Here is a 21,692-nt window from a genome sequence, read left to right on the forward strand (position 1 = left end):
GACCAGCGTCTGAGAACCGTCTGCGGATGCATTTCCCACGTTTTCCGTGGCGCCTTGAGGCTGCTGTCTCCACAATTTGTGGTCCGCCTGGCGCCCCATACCATCACTGCAACAGACTACGAAATTGACTTCCACGTGAGACTCAACGTCTTCGTGCTGTGCTGTGTCGTGCGCGATGTGCAGTGTTTTCTTCCTCGCCATGCGATGAACTGGGCGTGCCTCTTCCCCCTTTCGTAGATTGGGAGGAGGCGGCGTTTCACTTTCTCCTTTTGAGGGTGGAGGGGAAGATGGCGATTTTCATTGGACTGTCCTGGCCTCCATTGTTTTTATTTTCCTACGGGGAACCATGTGAAGGCCAGGACGCGAGTGCCGAAGCGCTCCCGACAAGTTCTCACAAGCTCGCAAAAGCTCCCATCATGCTTCCGTCGACAGCTTCCTTGATGCTATCCCCATCATGCAACACGCTACCTGTAAGTAATGTAAATAAAAGTTACGGTTAACAGCTCCGAGCTCCTCTCCTCGACATCTCCCCGAGACTCTGGCTGGCTCCTGTCCTCTAGGCACAACCCCGGTTACATCAACTGGATGGCAGCAGTGTGATGCGGCTGACAACCGGAACACAACAACTGGTTAGCAGCAACGGGATGACCCATGCTTGACTCGGGCCTCAACAATATGGTGAGTGCTTGACTTCCTTTGAGTTTTGCCAGGTTTTAGTTTTTGAGGTTTTCTAAATTTGTGTGTAATCTTCTGAGCGTATAGGCTTCGTTGTACCGCTACCATACGTCACAGCTGTTCACCAAATTTTAGCTTTCCTGTTCTAAAACTGGTAGTAGTATTGCCGTGCGTGTAGGCTTCGCTGATTCGCAACCTAACATTACGACAAGAAAGAGAGTCTTAACTCGTGGAGACCATGGAATCGGTAAAGAAGCTAAAGAAACCAGACCTCTTGCTAATGTGTGAAGAGCTGGGAATCAAGGTGGAGAGAGGAGAGAGAAAGCCACAGCTCATCAGGGCAATTCGGCAGTGTGGTGCGGAGGATGATGAGATCGAAGAGTGTTAGGAAGTTGTGGAAAAAAGGCAAAAAGAGGCACAGGAGGACAGGAAAGACGAATCAAGGCGTTTGGCTTTGCAAGAGTCACAGGCAACCTATAACTCGAATAACGGGAGACCTGCAGCCGAAAAAATGAAAGATCTCATGGAACCTTATAAGGTCGATGACGGCAAGGGCCTGTTTCTTGTTAATTTTGAAAGGCTCTGTGAAATCCATTAATTTTTAAGTGACAGTTGGCCGCAGATGCTTCTGAGTGTTCTCCCTTGTGAAGCGGCCGGAATAATCGCGAGGCTAAAGAAAGAAGATACCGGTGACTACGATAAAGTAAAAACCGCCTTGTTGAAGAAATACCGTCTTTCCGCCGACGACTTCCGCCGCCGTTTTCGAGAAGCAGCTAAGAGATTGAATGCGTCGTTTCAGGAATTCGGCTACAAACTCAATGCTGACTTAATTTAGTAACTGAAGGGGGGGAACGCTTTTGGAAACCACGACAGGGTAGTTGAGGTTATATGCCTGCAACAGTTTTACAGTTCACTAAGCCCCGAAATGCGCCTGTGGGTACAGAACAGAATAGGCTATGGAGACATGGAACGGGCTGCAGAGTTAGCAGATGAGTTCACGGCAAGTCGTGAGTCCGAAAGAGCGCGCAGTAAGCCTTTGTCGCCATTTCGCAGAGACGACAGGAAGCAACCCTTTCAAAGCAGGGGTACCAAAACCGTGAAGGAAGAACCACAGAAAGGTGCAGCTGCCGATACTGAAACTGCCACAACTGGCTTATAAAACGAGAAAAAGTATAAAGAAGGCGTTTGAAGCAAAAAGCGAATCGTTTGTTACAGGTGCAATGAGCCTGGTCATGTCTCAACAGGCTGCCGAAAGCCCAAAGCTGTTTTTTTTTTTTCGTTTTCCGACAGCAGCGATGATAGCCTAGAGCTATTAAAGCCCTACCTTTATGAGCTAACAGTGAATGGAAAGCCATGTCAGGTACTGCGTCACTCTGCCGCAACTATGGACGTTGTACATCTCTCTTACGTGAGACCTGAAAAATTCACTCGCGATTGCGCGTGGATCTGGCAAGTAGTCGAAGAAAACAATGTATGCCTGCCGATAGCACGCGTTGAGGTTGAGGGACCCTTCGGACTGCTCGTGACAGAGGCCGCCGTGTCACAGAACCTACCGAAGCATTATCCCTACCTTTTCTTCAAATCAGTCTTATATGCTTTTAAGAAAAAATGGCCTCTGTTTAAGTGACCATACATTACTGGTTCTGATACGTTCAAAAGCTCGGGAGATCGCAGCTGGGATAAAGCGCAACCAGATTCAGGGAGAAAAAAGCTCAAGTGAGGCGCAAGTTAAAGGCCGCGACCAATGCGAGGGTGACGAGGCCTTAGTGTCTCGGGAAACGATGACTGCGGAGCAACAAGAAAGTGCCTTGGTATTGCCGCATTCGGAAGGTTTCTTAGATCTCTTAAAAGTGGATAGAGAAGAGATAGTTGCAGAACAGGAGAGTGACTCCTCGCTCCGTAGCTTAAGTGAAAGACTCGAGAAAGAGGTGGCTAAGAAAAACGTTAGCTTCCTACGTCGTAGAGGGGCTTTGTACCGTCAGTACAAAGATAAGAAAGGGGTACAATATGACCATCTTGTTCTTCCCTCGAAGTACAGAGACCGAATTCTCGACTTGTCTCACGGCAAAGGCTGGGCCTACCATTTGGGAGTAAAGAAAACTAAAGATAGCCTACTAAAGGAATTTTACTGGTCGGGGTGCTTTCGGGACGTTAAGAATCATGTTGAAACATGTGAAGCGTGTCAGAGGATTGGGAAGCCGCACGGAACCCGAAAAGCCCCTATGAAATTGGTGCCTATAAAATAAATGAGCCATTCAGGCGCTTGGAGGTTGATGTAGTAGAACCCCTTCTCACAACTAGTTCAGGCTACAAGTATATATTAACTATGCTCTGTCGTGCAACAAAGTTTCCGGAAGCCATACCACTGAAAGAGGTAAATTTGGTCGAAGTAGTCGAGGCCTTGCTTTCAGTGTTTTTACAAATAGGCTCCCCAGCCGAGTTGCAAAGTGACCAGGGAAGTGTTTTTACAAGTGCTCTTACAACCACTCTCGTATAGAGATGGGGCATTAAAATCATACACAGTTCCGTAAGGCATCCGCAGAGCAATAGTGTTAAAGCATGGCATGCCGCCCTAAAGCGAGTGTTGCGAGCATTGTGCTGCGAATAAAAGAAGGAATGGGAGGCCTGTTTGCCAGCCACTATGTTTGCCTTGAGGTGAGTACCTCATGAAAACACAGGGTTCAGCCCTGCGGAACTTTTCTACGGAAGTCGCTTCGCTCACCCCTTCAGATGGTGCATGAGGCATAAGAAGGGTGTGAAGAGAACCCAACAGTGGTCCAGTACGTACTGGAACTACTGCAGCGTCCGCAATTCTGTCAAGAACTGGTAGAGGCAAACATTAAAGCCGCGCAGAGCAAAGCAAAGTTGTACTATGAAATAAACGCGAGAAAACGGGTCTTTCGTGAGGGCGGCAAGGTACTTCTATCAACAGCGTCATGAAAGAACAAAGTAGACATTCTGTAGGAAGGACCAGCTGAAGTTGTAACAAAGCTGTCAGACACAAACTATGTGGTTAGGCTACCCGGCAGATAGAAGGAGTTGAGAATCATACGAACTTGATGAAGCCTTATAGAAGGCGCGAAGCTATAGTTCAGCTCGTTCTAAACGTTCCCGAGGAAGCGGAAACTGAGTTTGTCTATCCGATTCTCCCATCTGCAGTTCCTTTTAAGAAGGTCTACAAAAATTTAACGCAGAACTCTGATCTTAACGCAGATCAGCAGAGTTTGCTTAAAGAACTTCTATGGGAATTTGAGGAATGTTTCGCCGACTGGCCGAAAAGGACTAGCTTGTTGGAGCATGATATTGAATTGACTTCGAATGAGCCAATACAATGCAGACCGTACCGAGTTTCCCCTAGAAAAAGAGAAATTTTAGAAAGCGAGCTGCAGCGTATGTTAGAGTTGGGATTTATTGTTCCGTCAGTGAGTATGCGTCACTACTCATATTGGTAAAGGCTCACTGGAAAAACCCAAGACCTTGCATTGACTATCGCCGTCTAAACGCCATTACGCGCGATCAAAACTACCCCATTCCTAATTTGGAGGAACGACTAGAAACAATTAGCAGTGCTGAATATGTTTCTACACTAGACTTGACTAGGGGCTACTGGCAGGTGCCATTGATCGAGCGAGCTAGTCGATATGCCGCGTTTACCTCACCCACGGGTACGGTGAACAGTTCAGCGCAAGCGCGAGGAGCAGTGACGTTGCACGGTTCAACATTTGTCGGACGTCACACCATGCAACGATGGTTATGCTGTGCGTTTATATTAGTCTCCCGAGCTGAAGTTTCCCCTGATCCGTTGGCTTTCCCGCAATTCATGTCAAAAGCAGCCGAAAAAGTTGAGGCCCTTATCACCACTGATAAGGCTCAACGTTTGTCTGAATGTCACACCGCGCAACCAAGGACATACTGCACGTTTATATTATAGCCTCCCTATCTGAAGCTGCCTCCTGATGCGTTGGCTTTTCCGCAATGCATGTCAAAAAAGCAGTCAAAAAGGTTGAGGCTCTTATCACCCCTGATAAGGCTCAACCTTTGTCTCACGTCACACCCACACCATGCAACGATGGCTATGCTGTGCGTTTATATTAGTCTCCCGAACTGAAGTTTCCCCTGATCCGTTGGCTTTTCCGCAATTCATGTCAAAAGCAGCCGAAAAAGTTGAGGCCCTTATCACCACTGATAAGGCTCAACGTTTGTCTGAATGTCACAGCGTGCAACCAAGGATATACTGCACGTTTATATTATAGCCTCCCTATCTGAAGCTGCCTCCTGATGCGTTGGCTTTTCCGCAATGCATGTCAAAAAAGCAGTCGAAAAGGTTGAGGCTCTTATCACCCCTGATAAGGCTCAACTTTTGTCTGAAGTCACACCGTGCAACGATGGTTATGCTGTGCGTTTATATTAGTCTCCCGAGCTGAAGCTTCCCCTGATCCGTTGGTTTTCCCGCAATTCATGTCGAAAGCAGCCGAAACAGTTGAGGCTCTTATCACCACTGATAAGGCTCAACGTTTGTCTGAATGTCACACCGTGCAACCAAGGATATACTGCACGTTTATATTATAGTCTCCCTATCTGAAGCTGCCTCCTGATGCGTTGGCTTTTCCGCAATAGATGTCAAAAAAGCAGCCGAAAAAGTTGAGGCTCTTATCACCCCTGATAAGGCTCAACTTTTGTCTGACGTCACACCATGCAACGATGGTTATTCTGTACGTTTATATTATAGCCTCCCTATCTGAAGCTGCCTCCTGATGCGTTGGCTTTTCCGCAATGCATGTAAAAAAGCAGCCGAAAAAGTTGAGGCTCTTATCACCCCTGATAAGGCTCAACTTTTGTCTGATGCCACACCGTGCAACGATGGTTATGCTGTACGTTTATATTATACTCCCGAGCTGAAGCTTCTCCTGATCCGTTGGTTTTCCCGCAATAGATGTCAAAAAAGCAGCCGAAAAAGTTTAGGCCCTTATCACCACTGATAAGGCTCAACGTTTGTCTGAATGTCACACCGTGCAACCAATGATATACTGCACGTTTATATTATAGCCTCCCTATCTGAAGCTGCCTCCTGATGCGTTGGCTTTTTCGCAATGCATGTCAAAAAAGCAGCCGAAAAAGTTGAGGCTCTTATCACCCCTGATAAGGCTCAAATTTTGTCTGACGTCACACCGTGCAACGATGGTTATGCTGTGCGTTTATATTAGAGTCTCCCGCGCTGAAGCTTGCCCCACAGCGGTGGTCCATAGTGGCTAAGGTACCCGGCTGCTAACCTGCAGGTCGCGGGATCAAATTCTGGCTGCGGCGGCTGCGGCGGCTGCATAATCGCGATGACCTTCACGATAATCGTGAAGGCTTTGTTCCTGTCATAAATTCCACAAGCAAATGCAGATATGCAGCGAACTAAACTGAGCGATGCTTCCATGTTCGCCATGATGTGTCCGTAGCGACGGTTTTATGTTTAAAAAAAATTGCCCGCAGCTTCCCTCGGGGGAACACTGAGGAGGATGCGGAGCATATAACTGGTTAACGGGGTGTTAAAGTGCGACTTACTTGGGTCGATGGCTAAATTGGTTAACGTGGTTGTGAAATGGGGTGTTAAATTGCGACTTACTTGGGTCGATGGCTAAATTGGTTAACGTGGTTGTAGGAGGGGGTGTTAAATGAGTGAACACGTACACACGTATGCGAAAGGACGGCGCTGGTCGAAGGGACGTCGATCATTGTGTTTGTGGATTCGTTGGAATTCATTTCACCGCGACCTTGGACGTCGACGCGCCGTACAAACCAACCGACGAGCGGCAAATGAGCGAGCGAGCGCCGACCTTGAGTATATATACAGCACGACGGCCCATGCATTGTCAGCTGTTGAATGTTGTCGAAGGAGAAGCGCGCGCGCGGCACAGATGGCGACGGCGTGACGGCGCATGCGCTGTCAGCTGTCGAATGTTCTCGAAGGAGAAGCGCGCGCGGCACAGATGGTGGGCGACGGCGCGACGGCGCATGCGCGCGCGTCAGCTGTCGAATGTTCGAGAAGCGGTGCGGACGGCGCGGACGGCGCACTACAAGGCGCGAGTATAAGATGCTTCCGCATCTAAAATAGCGCAATGATATGCATAATCGGCTGCATAATCGCGATGACCTTCACGATAATCGTGAAGGCTTTGTTCCTGTCATAAATTCCACAAGCAAATGCAGATATGCAGCGAACTAAACTGAGCGATGCTTCCATGTTCGCCATGATGTGTCCGTAGCGACGGTTTTATGTTAAAAAAATAGCGCAATGATATTTTATGGTTTATATGAGGAAAACCCACGGCAAGTGAGCTCATAAGATGAAAAACCGAACATGGGCATATTTGTGTCAAGATCAAGGTTATTACGTGAGGTCGTGATGTTATTGTTCCATGGCCTTTCTTTCCTTTCTTTCTTGTGTCGTGGTGCACTCACCGATGGCGAAACTCTAGTCATCACAGACTGCGCGTACTAATTTCAGTTGCTTTCCAATATTATAATTAATCCTAACACCGCATCACAAACTGGCTTCGTTACAACACAGTGCGAAAACCAGCATTACGCGAACGTCGCACGTATGGTGCTGTCTTAAAATGTCCTGTCTGAGAAATTATAAGAACTTGTAGTCTTTAACCTACTGCCCTCCAAAAATGAAAACTTAATTTGGGTAGCCCGAACCAGAGGTTGAGAACACTTCGAATGAATATTCACTGAATAGTGTGCGCTCTTATTTTCTCCCCTACATGAAGCGAAAAGAATGCGCTTGACCAAGCACTGCAGGTGATAGCTTCATACATTGGTTTTAGACTCCACCAGAATAAAATGTCATTCTGCACTTATAAGCAGCCGATACTTATTTTTGACTGCAATCGGCCAGTGCATATCATGAAATAGAGGTGTGCTCAGCAAAACATCTAAATGTGGTTGTACTCCCCGCCTGCTCCATAGCGATCATTCCAAACTTTTGTGATCTGTCCAAACTCTAGGACGTATCTTTTCACAAAATCACAAGTTATCTTGCCCCAACTACTATACACACTATGTCCTGGATTGTTTTGGGAGTTGTGACAATGAAGTGCCACCACCCTCAGCATTTAGTGGCGTTTGAAGCAGTTAAAGCGTTCATCAAGAAGAATTTTGTCCGGTGAGGCTCAAACTCTGATGTAATCATGCGGCATAAATTTCGGGATTCAAAGTTATTAGTGTTTTCCTTCGTCGACAAAGAATACAGAAATGTTTCCAGATACTGATAGACTAGAAGCTTATCTATAGAAAAGGTTTTGGTTTTGATGCGAAACAGGAAACCGTAGCGTTGGCAGGGCTCTGTCATCAAAACGGATGGCTTCTACACAGGCGAAGTATACGGTATGATGGGAACCTGTCTAGTCGGGACAAAGGTGTGAGAAATTTGACAGGAAAAGATTTTCCGATGGCTACACGGCAACCTTGTTCACAAGTTCGCTGGAACATCTTGAAATGCTTTTGCAAACGTGTCCGATTCGCCGTCTTGTCAACTCTGATTGGCTCACATGGTAGCTGCGATCTCTTTGATTGGTTGAAAATGTGACAGTTTCACAGGATTTGATGGCCCAATTCGACAGCGTACAGAATAGCATATAGAAAGAAAAAGAAAACCTACGCAATAAGCGACGCTTTAGAAAAAAAAAAAGCAACAACCATGCATTATGGACACTTATGACACTCGCCACAATACCAGTAATAACTCTATGACGTTTGGCCACACCTAATGTTTCATTATTCACATAAGCGAAAGTTTGGTCATGCCTTGTAAAACTATTGGCTATCTTTGTTCTCAGTGGCAAGCGTTTGCACGTAATCCAGGAAAGAAAGTACTACATGTTATTCGACAGCGTCATACTTTTTTACGCTCCTTCACAGATTACATACCGATGGAGCTAACTCTTCCTCTACCGGGCAGGGCACTCACCGGACTCTGCCATGGCCTGATTGGCTGGCGACGCGGACCTGAACGACGGAGCAGCGGGAGCCGACTGTGGCGGTGGCTCGGGCGAACCGGTCTGCATCTCGCCGTTGCGGTAACCGGGCCCGACGAGGATGGTGTTGGACGATGGACTACCGAACACTTTTCTCGCTTCCCGAGATCAGACGCGACCATGCGTCCTCGTATAATTATTGTTTTATTGCCGCCGGATGCGCCATCCGACGGAGACAATAAGCGTGTTAACGCCGGAGCACTGTGGCTGTGAGCAACGTCACGCTAGGCCGAGAAATGGGATGGGGACTCTTTATTCAGAGAGTGCGCGCCAGTGCGTAGCAATGGCTACACAATATAGCCATTGTGTGGCGCTATACGACACATCCCAAAACTGAAACTAATAGAAGGTTCAGGCCTCCGAGATCAGTACTTTTGAATTTAGGACACGAAATGCCCGACACTACATCATCTTCCCCTAGAAAGGAAGGAGACGTAAACTCTTGCGTACTTGTACAAGAGAACGCGAATGGATTATACAGAACTAGCGCCACAGTATGCAATCACAGTTGTTTCGAACATTATACAAGTGGTAAGGCACTGAAACTTAGACCTATAGGGACATGCGTAATATAGACAAGTAAAATCCAATAAATCTTAGGTGCACCTCAGAGTTTGGCATAAACGTTGAAAATATCTTGTCGAAAATTGTAAAATGAAAGAACAATATACAATAGTTATCAGCAGAAATGTAGAAGTATGCTCAATGAACAAATACCTTGTAACACGCCGGTTTTTCTTTTTTTTTACGGCGTTGCTTGGGACGGAGACATGCAGGCATATGAGGTGAAGGATTCACCGATGAAGCCTTATCTATCTCGGACGATTTTGAGTCTCGGGGCTCACCTACAAGCTCATATTCGGAGCGCTGTAGCACTTCTGGAGTGTCCGTACATGACGCATGCTTACCCGAGACATATTTTCCCCTTCGAAAAAATATGCACTAAGGCTGGGCACATCAACCGTTTCTTGTGAAGGTGCCTTTAAGGTGGTTTGTGAAAGAGTCACTAACTGGGGCTCATGCCGAAGAACATGGAGGTGGGGAGTAATTCTGTTGCATGAATGAAGAATTAGGCAGAGGAAGTGTATTCTGCTGTGAAATTAGTTTTGCTCGGCATGAACCAGTACGAGCTTTGAAACATTTCATACATTGCCATCACTCAGGCGGAATAAATTCAGTCCAAGTTGACTTGTAATTGTATATGGACCCTTGTTCTTAATCTACTTGCCTGGAAGACGAACTTTAACCCTGTGGCCCACCTGTAGCTTAGGAGGTTTAGCTCCGAGGTTTGAATCAATGCGTTGCTTAGCTTCCTGTTGTTTATGGAATACTCGAGTTCTCACAGGATCCAACGTTGACAAAGGAGCATAAGACTTGGGTGTAAAGCTGCAATGCCGATTCCAGAACGTGGTTGGCGATTACGCAAAAGTTGTGCAGGTGAAAAGCCTGTAGTAGCTTGAGGCGTAAAGCGATTGTGCCTAAGTACTCTGTAACAGCATGTTTCGGTGAGTGGCATCAAGTTGAGCGAGCTGAATTTGCTCCTTCAAAACTCTGTTGGAACGTTCAACTTGGCAGTTGGCTTGTGGATAGTAGTTCGACGAGCAAAGATGCTGAATGCCCCTGTCTGCGAGGAAAGTTTCAAATATTTATGACTTGAACTGAGGACCGTTGTCCGTAAAAATTGCCTCAGGGAAGCCAACATAAAAGTGCTGTCAAGAATGTAATTACCGCTTCGGAAGTACGAGTAACTGCACGAGTAAAACTGCACGAGTAAAACAAACTTCAGGCCACTTAGAGTGGTAATCAACTAATGAAATTGCAAATCTGAATAATTGATTGATATGTGAGGTTTAACATTCCAAAACCATCATATGATTATGAGAGACGCCGCAGTGGAAAGCTCCAGAAATTTCGACCACCTGGGGTTCTTTAACGTGCACCCAAATCCGAGAACACGGGGCTACAACATTCCCGCCTCCATCGGAAAGCAGCCGCCGCAGCCATGATTCGATCCCGCGACCTGCGGGTCAGCAGCTGAGTGCCTTAGCCACTAGACCACCGTGGCGGGGCCAAATTGCAAATCTGCAGTCGTATGGAGAGCGTTCAAGTAGACCGACAATGTCCATGCCGAGCTTTTTCCACTGTTTCCTTGGTCACGGAACAGGCTTGAGGGGTGCAAAAACAGGTTTAGCAGATTTATTAGCTGTTTGGCGTACAATGAAGTTGCGAACAGCCCGTTCAACTTGACTATCCAAGCCAGGCCACCAGTATCTTTCTCTGACCCGTTGCTTCGTCCTGACAAATCCTGGGTGACTTTCATGAGCCAATTGCACAAGTCTGTCGCACATTGATGAAGAAATGGTGACTATCTGCGCGGAAAACTACGTTTTCTACACAGTACAGCTCAAATCTGACTGCAAAGAAAGGCAGTAGTTCTGGTGGCAGAGATTTCTTATATGGCCGGCCATTGGCAATGAATGCAAGCACATGCTGCATTGTAGCATCTTCAGCAGTTGCTGCCTGTAGGTCAACTTTGCTTATGCAAGGAGTAATGAGAGAGATTATTTTTTCTTCCAGCTCTAGACAGACCGGAAGCTGTAAAGGTAAATGAGAAAGTGCATCCGCCACAACATCGTGTGAACCCTGCAGTACTGTATAGTGAAGTTGTAGTATAACAGTCTGACACACCAGCGTGAAATACGTAATGTTCGTGGGCCCTCTGATCCAGCAGAAAGTAATGTAACAAGAGCTTGATGATCAGTGCGTAATGTAAATCGTCTACTTCATAAGTACGCATGCCATTTCTTACAAGCAAAGAGGCAGGCTAGGGCTTCACGCTCACTAGCAGAGTGTCTGCGTTCAGCAGGAGACAAAGTTCTCGAAGCAAAGGCAATAGTAATTAGGTAACTGGTCCCCTTTGAGTTGTTGAAACACGGCATCCAATCCTATGTTGGACGCATCAGTCGGAATGACTAATGGAAGCTTCTCGCCAAAAAGTTGAATGACTGGGTTTGAAGCTGGTACTTCTTTGATACTGTTGAAAGCCGAATTGACTTCCTTAGACCAATTGAATGTTAGGTCATCACGCAACATGGAACGCACTGGTTCAACAACATCAGCATGATGTGGAATGAACTTACAGTAATAGCCAGCGAGACCAAGAAATGAATGCAAGGCTCTAGAATTTGTAGGTGCAGCTGATGCATAAGCAATAGCATGCACTTTGGGTGAGATGTGTCCTAAAAAATTGAATTTGCTTGACGCCAAAGACACATTTGTCGTTTAGTTTCATTCCTGTGTTGCTTATGCGTCTTAGTACTGTTACGGAGGTTTGTTGAGGCACACAACGACCGGGAAGATAGCAGCAGCAGCAGCAAGCAAAGCGTAGTCAGGGAGCGAACAGCCGAGCGATCCAGGCGATGGCAATGCGCTTCTGCATGTGTCTATCTTCTGCCTCACAATAACCCCGGGTATCGAGAGGTAGCCATACTGGTGACCTAGAGAGAGGTCAGAGGGTCATAATACGGCTTGAGACGGTTAATGTGGACTGTTTTTTTACCCCCGACGACGAAGGTCAGAAGATGGCGTAACGGGTTCAACCACATAATTAACATGAGAGGTCTGCGCAACCACGCTGTAGGGTCCGTGACACTTCGGAAGAAGCTTAGACAAAAGGCTGGGAGCAGCAACTGGCGGTACCCAAAGCCCCACGATAGAGTCGACGGAGAAAGAGTCAGGAGAGATGTCGGAGTCGTGACGCTGTTTTTGGCGACACTGTTGGTCGTGGGTGAAAGAACGGGCCAGTTGTCGCCATTTCTCGTCGTGGTGAGCCACCGCAGACACAGGCTGGTAGTCGTCAATGTCTGGATGATATGGTAGAATCGTATCAATGGTGCTAGTGGTTTCACAACCGTGTAACACGAAGAATGGTGAGAATCCGGTGGTGGCTTGGGAGGCGGTGTTGTAGGCGAATGTGACGAACGGAAGAACAAGATCCCAATTGCAGTGGTCTGACGCAACGTACATCGACAAGTCACCCAGAGTTCGGTTAAATCGTTCCGTTAATCCGTTTGTCTGTGGTTTATATTCGGTAGTGGTGCGGTGAATATTTCTGCATTGGGATAGGAGTGATTGCAACACGTCTGAGAGAAATACACGGCCCCGATCACTGAGCAGTTCACGAGAGGCGCCATGGCGGAGAACAAAGCTGCGTAGAATAAACGAGGAAACGTCTTTGGCTGTTGCGGCAGGTAATGCAGCGGTTTCGGCGTATCTTGTCAAGTGATCCACGGCGACGACAATCCAGTGGTTGCCAGCTCCAGTGCATGGGAGAGGCCCGTACAAGTCAATGCCGACGCGTTCAAATGGGTGGGCTGGGCAGGGAAGCGGCTGGAGAGGTTCTGTGGAGAGGTTCGAGAGTGGTTTGCGTCGTTGGCAGGTGAGGCATGAGCGGACGTATTTGCAGACGAAGCTGTACATTCCGCGCCAATAATAGCGTAGATGAAGGCGCGTGTACGTCTTTAACACGCCACCGTGGCCACACGGAGGGTCATTGTGGAAAGCGGAGCACAGATTGTGACGAAGATGGTGGGGAACGACCAATAACCATGTGCGGTCATCGTTGTGGTAGTAACGGCGGCATAAAAGACCATCGCGGATAGCGTAATGCTGCACCTGGCGGCGTTGCGCTCGTGGAGCCGGGGTGGTCAGGGGGCATGACAAAAAGTTTAGAATTGTGCGATCCATGAGTCATTTCGTTGCTCCGAGGCGATGTCCAAGATGTCAAGTGGCGAAATACTGTGATTGTGACTAGACGCGTTGGCATCTGAAATGAGTGAGAAGCGTGACAGGGCGTCAGCATCAGAGTGTTCAGGGGAAGTGCTCAGGGGAATGTACAGGGTGTTCAGGGGAATGTACAGGGGAAGTTATTAACATTAATGGAATGTAAATAATAAGAAAGAAAAGTGGATGAAAAATTACCAACTGTAAGCAGGAATCGAACCTACGACCTTCGAGTTACGCGTTCGATGCTCTAACCACTGAGCTATTACAGCGGCCCTCCCTCCATCCACTTTTTTGGGTTTATCTGTGAATTTAGAAGTAGGAGCGACAGTCAGCGCCATCTATAAGCCAAACAACGAGTGTGAAAACACTCTTATGCGCATGTTTGGCGTCACGTAGCACGTGAACTTATTATGAGCGGGCAGCTGATTAATTGTCCCTCTTATACAACCTAAACACACCAAGTCTGCCAGTACGAGACCCTCGTTCAATGAAAATAAGGAAAAGAAGTGTATACCTAAGGGCTCGTTTTTCCGTGTTTTTAACACAATAATAATGAGATATAACAGACAGTAATGCCAAGGAATGTACAGGGGAAGTTATTAACATTAATGGAATGTAAATAAGAAGAAAGAAAAGTGGATGAAAAAATTACCAACTGTAAGCAGGAATCGAACCTACGACCTTCGAATTACGCGTTCGATGCTCTAACCACTGAGCTATTACAGCGGCCCTCCCTCCATCCACTTTTTTGGGTTTATCTGTGAATTTAGAAGTAGGAGCGACAGTCAGCGCCATCTATAAGCCAAACAACGAGTGTGAAAACACTCTTATGCGCATGTTTGGCGTCACGTAGCACGTGAACTTATTATGAGCGGGCAGCTGATTAATTGTCCCTCTTATACAACCTAAACACACCAAGTCTGCCAGTACGAGACCCTCGTTCAATGAAAATAAGGGAAAGAAGTGTATACCTAAGGGCTCGTTTTTCCGTGTTTCTAACACAATAATAATGAGATATAACAGACAGTAATGCCAAGGAATGTACAGGGGAAGTTATTAAAATCAATGGAATGTAAATAAGAAGAAAGAAAAGTGGATGAAAAAATTACCAACTGTGAGCAGGAATTTTTTCATCCACTTTTCTTTCTTCTTATTTACATTCCATTGATTTTAATAACTTCCCCTGTACATTCCTTGGCATTACTGTCTGTTATATCTCATATATATATATATATATATATATATATATATATATATATATATATATTGCCACGGGCATGGAATGCGATTGAGCCATGCCAATGCGAGTATGTGTATGTGCCATTTGTGAAAAAGCAGAAGACTGGTCGTTGCGCTCGTGGGCTAACGGTTCGGTTTGGCTCGACGTCCAGTGCTGCTGCTCCTGTGAACAGACGTTGTGGTCTTTTCGTAATCACGTGACATTTCATGGTGGAGATGCAGGGTACAATTGTATGCACTGCAATCAGCAATAAGATCCCGACACTAGTTGTGACTTGGAAGAACCTGCTGACCTACGGCGTAGTAGGTGACAACTAGACCTACCACCTGAATTTTGACCGCTTCCACAACTCGGCAGAACTATGGCTAGTGCGGGTACGCAAACCCAAGAGACATCGGTGCTGTCTCCTCCATGGTTCTTCAAAGCCCCGCGAATCCCGAAGCCGTTTCACGGTGACCCTTACGAGGACGCCGACGACTGGCTTGATGACTACAACCGTTGCGCCAGCGTCAACGAGTGGAACGAGCACCGAGAGCTTCGGTATGTCTACTTACCTCGAGGACTCTGCGCGCACTTGGTTCGAAAACCACGAAGCTGCTATGACAACCTGGCCAGAGTTTTGCAACCAGTTGCGGAACACCTTCCGAAGCTCTGACCGAGTGGAGCAAGCGGAAAGGCTCCTCAATTCCCCAAATCAGCGTCCGAATGAGAGTGTTGCCATGTTCGTTGAGGGCATGTCGCGGCTGTTCAGGCGAGCTGACTCCTCAATGACGGAAGAAAAGAAGGTGCGCCTCGTGATGCGGGGAGTGAAATAGCAGTTGTTCGCTGGACTAGAGCGCAACCCTCCCAGCACTGTAGCGGATTTCCTCCGCGAAGCCACGACGATGGAGAGAATGCTAAGGCAGCGTTCGTATCAGTATGAGCGTGCTGGCAGTCTTTCGTCAGTGTTATCGGCTCTGCCAACGCCTGACGTCACGATTAGAAGAGACCTGACGGAGCTCGTGCGCAGTATTGTGCGGTTCCTGCACAGGCTGTTGGTACTCCTGCACAGGCTGTTGGCTATCCGTCCCGTCCGTCCACCCTGCAGACGGCGCCATCATTCTACTCAGGACCACCGCAGTACGGCAACCCACCCCTTATACGGAAATCCAGTGTGTGGCGTGCTCCCGACAACCGGCCTCTCTGTTATCACAGCGGTGAACCAGGTCACATCTACCATGTGTGCGCATACAGGCACATTGGTCTTCCTGGCTTTCGTCCAGATGCTCGTCGACCCAGAGATGGTGAGCGGCCCTGTGCTATCACCGAATACTTGGCAAGCCAGCATTCCCCAACCTTTCCGCGTCGCCAATCCCGCTCACCGTCTCCACGGCGCTCCACGTCACCTAGCCAACAATCAACCTTTGCGGACGTCGTTGCAGGAAGATTGCCTAGATCCACGAGCCCGTGCCGGGAAAACTAAGAACAGCGACCTCTGGGGGTGAGGCCGCTGTTGATCGACCGTTACAAGACCCTCCCCCGAACTGCCTGCCGACATCCGACGAATTCCTTTCACCGACGTGTGCCATCGACGACAAACGTGTCTCTGCTCGCATCTCCGTTCTTGTCGACAACCAGCAGCTAACCGCTCTGGTAGATACGGGGGCCGATCATTCCGTGATAAGCGCTGACCTCGCTGCACAGCTACGAAAGGTAACGATACCTTGGGGGCGTGGACCCAACATCCGGACTGCGGGAGGTCACCTATTGACACCACCGGGAATATGCACTGCTCGGCTCCGAATTCATGAGTCGGCATACATTGCTTCCTTCGTCGTATTGCACGAATGCTACCAAAACCTAATTCTCGGAATGGATTTCCTCCGCGAGCATGTAGCCGTTATTAACCTTCGCGACCTGCTCATAACGTTCTCTGACGACCATACAGCCAGACAACAGGATGCAGTTGCGCAGACCACAACACTTAGAATTGCTGATGACACCATCGCACTTCCGCCGCGAGCCAGATATATGTTGCTAACTGTGGAGAGCGACTGTGACAACAAGAGTAGTGACATCGCTGAAACTAACCTGTCGGTGCTCTTAGCTCGGCAGATTTGTGTCGCACCCGCTATCGTCCAAATGAAACATCGGAGGACTCAGCTTCTGATCACGAATTTCAGCGGCCAGTACCAACACTTGGCAAAGCGAACAGCGATCGTGAACTTTGAAGCCATTGATGACGAAGAATGTTCCACTACCGCTCCGATTGCCACTGCCGCCGAATGTGACACTTCATTAGCCGGTACAGTTGACGTGAATTGCCAGCTATCCTCTGCGTAGCAGCAGCAGATACGTATGATTTTACGTACGTATAGTGACTGCTTTGCGTCTACCTCCAAAATCAAGCAGATTCCAACCGTGAAGCACCGCATTATAACGCAACCTACCGAACGGCCTGTACGACAGCACGCCTACGGCGTGTCACAAAAAGAACAAGAGGCAATACGTTCTCAGGTGAAACACATGCTCGACGACGACATCATCCAACCCTCGAACAGTCCATGGGCGTCACCCGTCGTACTTGTTAAAAAGAAAGACGGCACTCTTCGATTTAACGTTGATTACCGGAAGCTCAACAAAGTGACGAAGAAAGACGTCTACCCTCTCCCCCGCATAGATGACTCACTGGATCGACTTCGACATGCCCAATATTTTTCATCCATGGATTTACGCAGCGGCTACTGGCAGATCGAGGTCGATGAACGCGACAGGGAAAAAAACAGCGTTCATAACTCCCGATGGTTTCTACGAGTTCAAAGTGCTACCGTTTGGATTGTGCTCTGCACCGGCAACGTTTCGAAGGATGATGGACACCGTCTTGACCGGTCTGAAGTGGGAATCCTGCCTCGTCTACTTAGACAACTTCGTTGTTTTTTCCAAAACATTTGAGCAACATTTACAACGACTCCAGTCCGTTTTCGTCGCTATTCGATCCGTAGGCCTATCGCTAAAACAGGAGGTTTCATTTCGGCTACGAGGAACTAAAGTTCCTCGGCCATCTTGTCAGCCACGATGGCATTCGACCAGACCCAGAAAAGACCATGGCCGTTGCTGCATTTCCTCTAACTTCGAACAAACGGGATTTGCGCCGATTTTTGGGTCTCTGCGCCTACTACAGGAGCTTTGTGCAGAGCTTTGCTAACATCGCTGAACCCCTTACCCGCTTAAATACACCTTTTGTATGGGGTCCAGAGCAGAGAGCCGCTTTTTTCAAGCTTCATCAGCACCTTCAGAGTGAACCCTTACTAGGGCACATTGATAAAGATGCCGCCACCGAACTCCACACTGAAGCAAGCAACACCGGTCTTGGTACAGTGCTCGTCCAGTGGCAAGACGGCACCGAGCGTCCCATCGCTCATGCTAGTCGCATTCTGTCATCTGCGGAAACTGATTACTCGACCACGGAGAAGGAATGCCTTGCTGTTATTTGGGCGATATCAAAGTTCCGACAATATTAGTATGGCCGTCCATTCAGAGTAGTTACGAACCATCATGCCCTCTGTTGGCTGGCCAATCTCAAGGACCCTTCAGGGCGCCTCGCGAAGTGGAGCTTGCGCCTTCAAGAATTTGAGGTTACAGTCGTCTACAAGTCGGGCCGCAGGCACACTGATGCTGATTGCCTTTCGCGCGCTCCCCTCGCGACGACATCGAGCGATGATGATACCGATGGCCATTTTCTTTGTGCAGTCAGTGAATCTGGCTTGGCCAAACAACAGTGGAATGGTTCAGAGCTTCGACAACTAATCAAATACCTTCAAGGTCACAGCTCAAGTCCACCATCGGCACTTGCACGTTCAGGGTCATTTTGTCTCCGCAACGACATCCTCTAAAAAAAAACTTCGAACCTTATGCGACTCAATACCTCCTCGTCATTCCACCAGGGCTACGTGCTTACATTTTATCTGCCTGCCACGAAGAGCCTTCCTCCAGCCACCTAGGATTCGCACGTACCCTTTTCCGGATTCGGACTAATTACTACTGGCCGAAGCTCACCCAGGAAGTCAAGCGTTACGTTAAAACGTGTAATCATTGCCAGCGCCGTAAAGCCCCACCTGTGCGCCTTGCTGGTTTATTGCAGCCTGTTGCACCGTCATCACAACCGTTTGAACGAATCGGCATGGACTTGCTTGGGCCCTTCTCGAAGTCACATGATGGCAACTGCTGGATTGTAGTCGCTACTGACTATTTAACAAGGTACTGCGAAACGAAAGCCCTAAAACGAGGCACCGCCAATGAGATTGCGTATTTCTTCATGAACAACATCGTCCTCCGCCACGGAGCGCCAACATTTCTTGATTTATTGATATGTTGGGTTTAACGTCCCAAAACCACCATATGATTATGAGAGACGCCGTAGTGGAGGGCTCCGGAAATTTCGACCACCTGCGGTTCTTTAACGTGCACCCAAATCTGAGTACACGGGCCTACAACATTTCCGCCTCCATCGGAAATGCAGCCGCCGCAGCCGGGATGCGCCAACATTTCTTATCACTGACCATGGAACAGCCTTTACAGCCCAATTGATGCAAGACGTCATGACACTTAGTGGAACAGCTCACCGAAAAACGACCGCATACCATCCCCAAACCAATGGCCTGACGGAGAGATTAAACAAGACGCTCGCTGACATGCTATCCATGTACGTCGACCGCGATCACAAAAACTGGGACGAAATTTCGCCATACGTAAGGTTCGCTTACAACTCTGCAGTTCAAGAGACTACAGGTTTCACTCCTTTCCGGTTGCTTCGCGGCCGAGAAGCAGTTACGATGCTGAATGCCATGCTCTTGCCTGATATGACCGATATTCCTACTGATGCGAACGACTTTATCCGGCTCGTCGAAGCGGCCCGCCAGATCCGAAAACAACAACGCATGGACTCGCAGAAGTACAACTCCCGTCATCGCCATGTTATTTACCAACCCGGTGAACTGGTGTGGCTGTGGATCCCCGTTCGTCAAAGGGGCCGCTCAGAAAAGTTACTTCACCGCTACTTCGGTCCTTATAGAGTACTATGGCGCCTAACAGATGTCAACTACGAAGTCCTGCTTGAAGACACAGCTCGGCGATTTCGATTTTCCCAGCAGGCGGACATTGTTCATGTGTCACCGATGAAGCCACACTACCCTCGAGCCACCTGACACTGCTTCATCATACGCCTTTGTGCGTGTACGCGAGTACTTTAACTTTTAATCGGCATCGAGCATCAGGGCGGTACTTTTTTTTTTTTTTGTAACGGGGGTAATGCCACGGGCATAGAACGAGTTGGAGCCATGCCCATCTCATTCAGGGAAAGTTATTAGACCGAATTGTAATGAAAATGTCAAGAAAGAAAAGTGGGTGAAAAATAACTTGCCGTGGGCAGGAACCGAACCTGCGACCTTCGAATAACAAGGGACTATTAGCTGCCAGCTCGTAGTAAGTTCACGTGCTGCATTAGGTCAAACAGGCTCATACAGAGTGTGCTACATTCGCCACCATGACTACTGGTGGCGCTGACTGACACTGGTGGCGCTGACTGACAATCCCTATGCGGTGCCGCACTCCCTCAGCACGACCCGGCGCGTTCCGATACTACTAGTAATAAAAAAAAAATTGGCAGATCCCACGTACAGTGGGAATCGATGATATGCAAAGCACGAATGAGAAAGGTTGATATGTCCGTTTGAAATCAGCACAACGTTACGAGGTGTAGGTAAATTATGCCGTACATGACTTTCTGGCCATGATTATCATGTTTGGATGTATCTTTACCTTTGTCATCTATTCGCGTCACGTGATACCAAATTTAGTATATGTGGAGTTAGCGAAACGCCCGCGCGCACTCTATGAGCGTGGTATGTTGACATGTTCTTACATGACACGCGTGTCAGGATTATCATGTTTGCACCAGTCATATATTTCGTCATCCATTGACATCACGTAACACGTACCAAATTTTGTTTATATTGTTTTACATTGTTTATTATTGCTTTTTAATCGACAATTGCACAAGTATCAACGCTGATTCTTGAGCAACATTGGTTGGCGCTGCGGATGGGGTCGGCCGTTTCAAGTACCCGATGCTGTTAAGAGTGGTCAAACAGACAAATGTACAGACAAACCAAAATTTATGCGTCGAAGGTCTCCAAGAAATACTATCGTCTTTAAAAAATCACAGCATATCCTCGAGGTGAATGACGACGAGTGGGGCAAAGCGTGTGGCCGAACGGACGGATGCACACACGGATGGATGGACGGACGCTCATTAATCACTTCGTAGATATGCTGTGACACCGTTTTTATTAATATCCAATGCAATGCAATTGTCTGTCTACTACGACAAGTACGACGACAATGGACATACGACCCACGGCGTAAGCAGCTTCGCCCCTAAAGAACACTTACATATGTTGATGAGCATGCCAAAACAATATTTCAAATGCAGCATTCGGCGATGCTTTGATACGAGCAATAAGAAAGGTGTCTTACCTCGCAAAGAGCGCTGTGCTTTGTTAGAACGAAGTTTTTTCGGTCGATGTTGTGGAGCCACTGCTGCTTGCGCAAGCCATCGCGTTTACCTTGGGGTATCATAAAAAGTGCGTAACATTTTCCACTGTGGTTGTTGCAGTCATAGGCGCAACAGCACGGCATAGTGCCCACACAAAGCACAGATAACAAAGCGCGAGCTACGGTTGTTATGCGGAGCGTCAGCGAAAAACGGCGCGAGCGATAAGAAAAAAAACAAGCAAAACGCAAGATCCACGCGTTTCTTAAGACAACCGCGAAGGAGACCAATCATCGTGCAGAAAAAGTGTCGAACACTGGGAGAATGCGAAGGGGGGCGAGGAGTTAGAGTACAGTGGATTGCGGTACTTTCTCAAGATCAAGGGGCTTTAAGTACTATGCGACTGCAGCGCCGCCGCTACGGGCAACGCGGAAGA

At 47.9% G+C, this 21,692-nt stretch overlaps 1 non-coding gene across 1 annotated transcript; it reads right to left on the reverse strand.

Moving 5' to 3' along the window:
• Positions 1-14,140: 14,140 nt before the first annotated feature.
• On the reverse strand, positions 14,141-14,213 carry TRNAT-CGU (transfer RNA threonine (anticodon CGU)). Its single transcript has one exon. It is a non-coding gene; the product is annotated as a tRNA-Thr (tRNA).
• Between the last annotated feature and the right edge of the window lie 7,479 nt (positions 14,214-21,692).

This window comes from Rhipicephalus microplus, chromosome 3 (genome assembly GCF_043290135.1).
Source record: "Rhipicephalus microplus isolate Deutch F79 chromosome 3, USDA_Rmic, whole genome shotgun sequence".
NCBI lineage: Eukaryota > Metazoa > Arthropoda > Arachnida > Ixodida > Ixodidae > Rhipicephalus > Rhipicephalus microplus.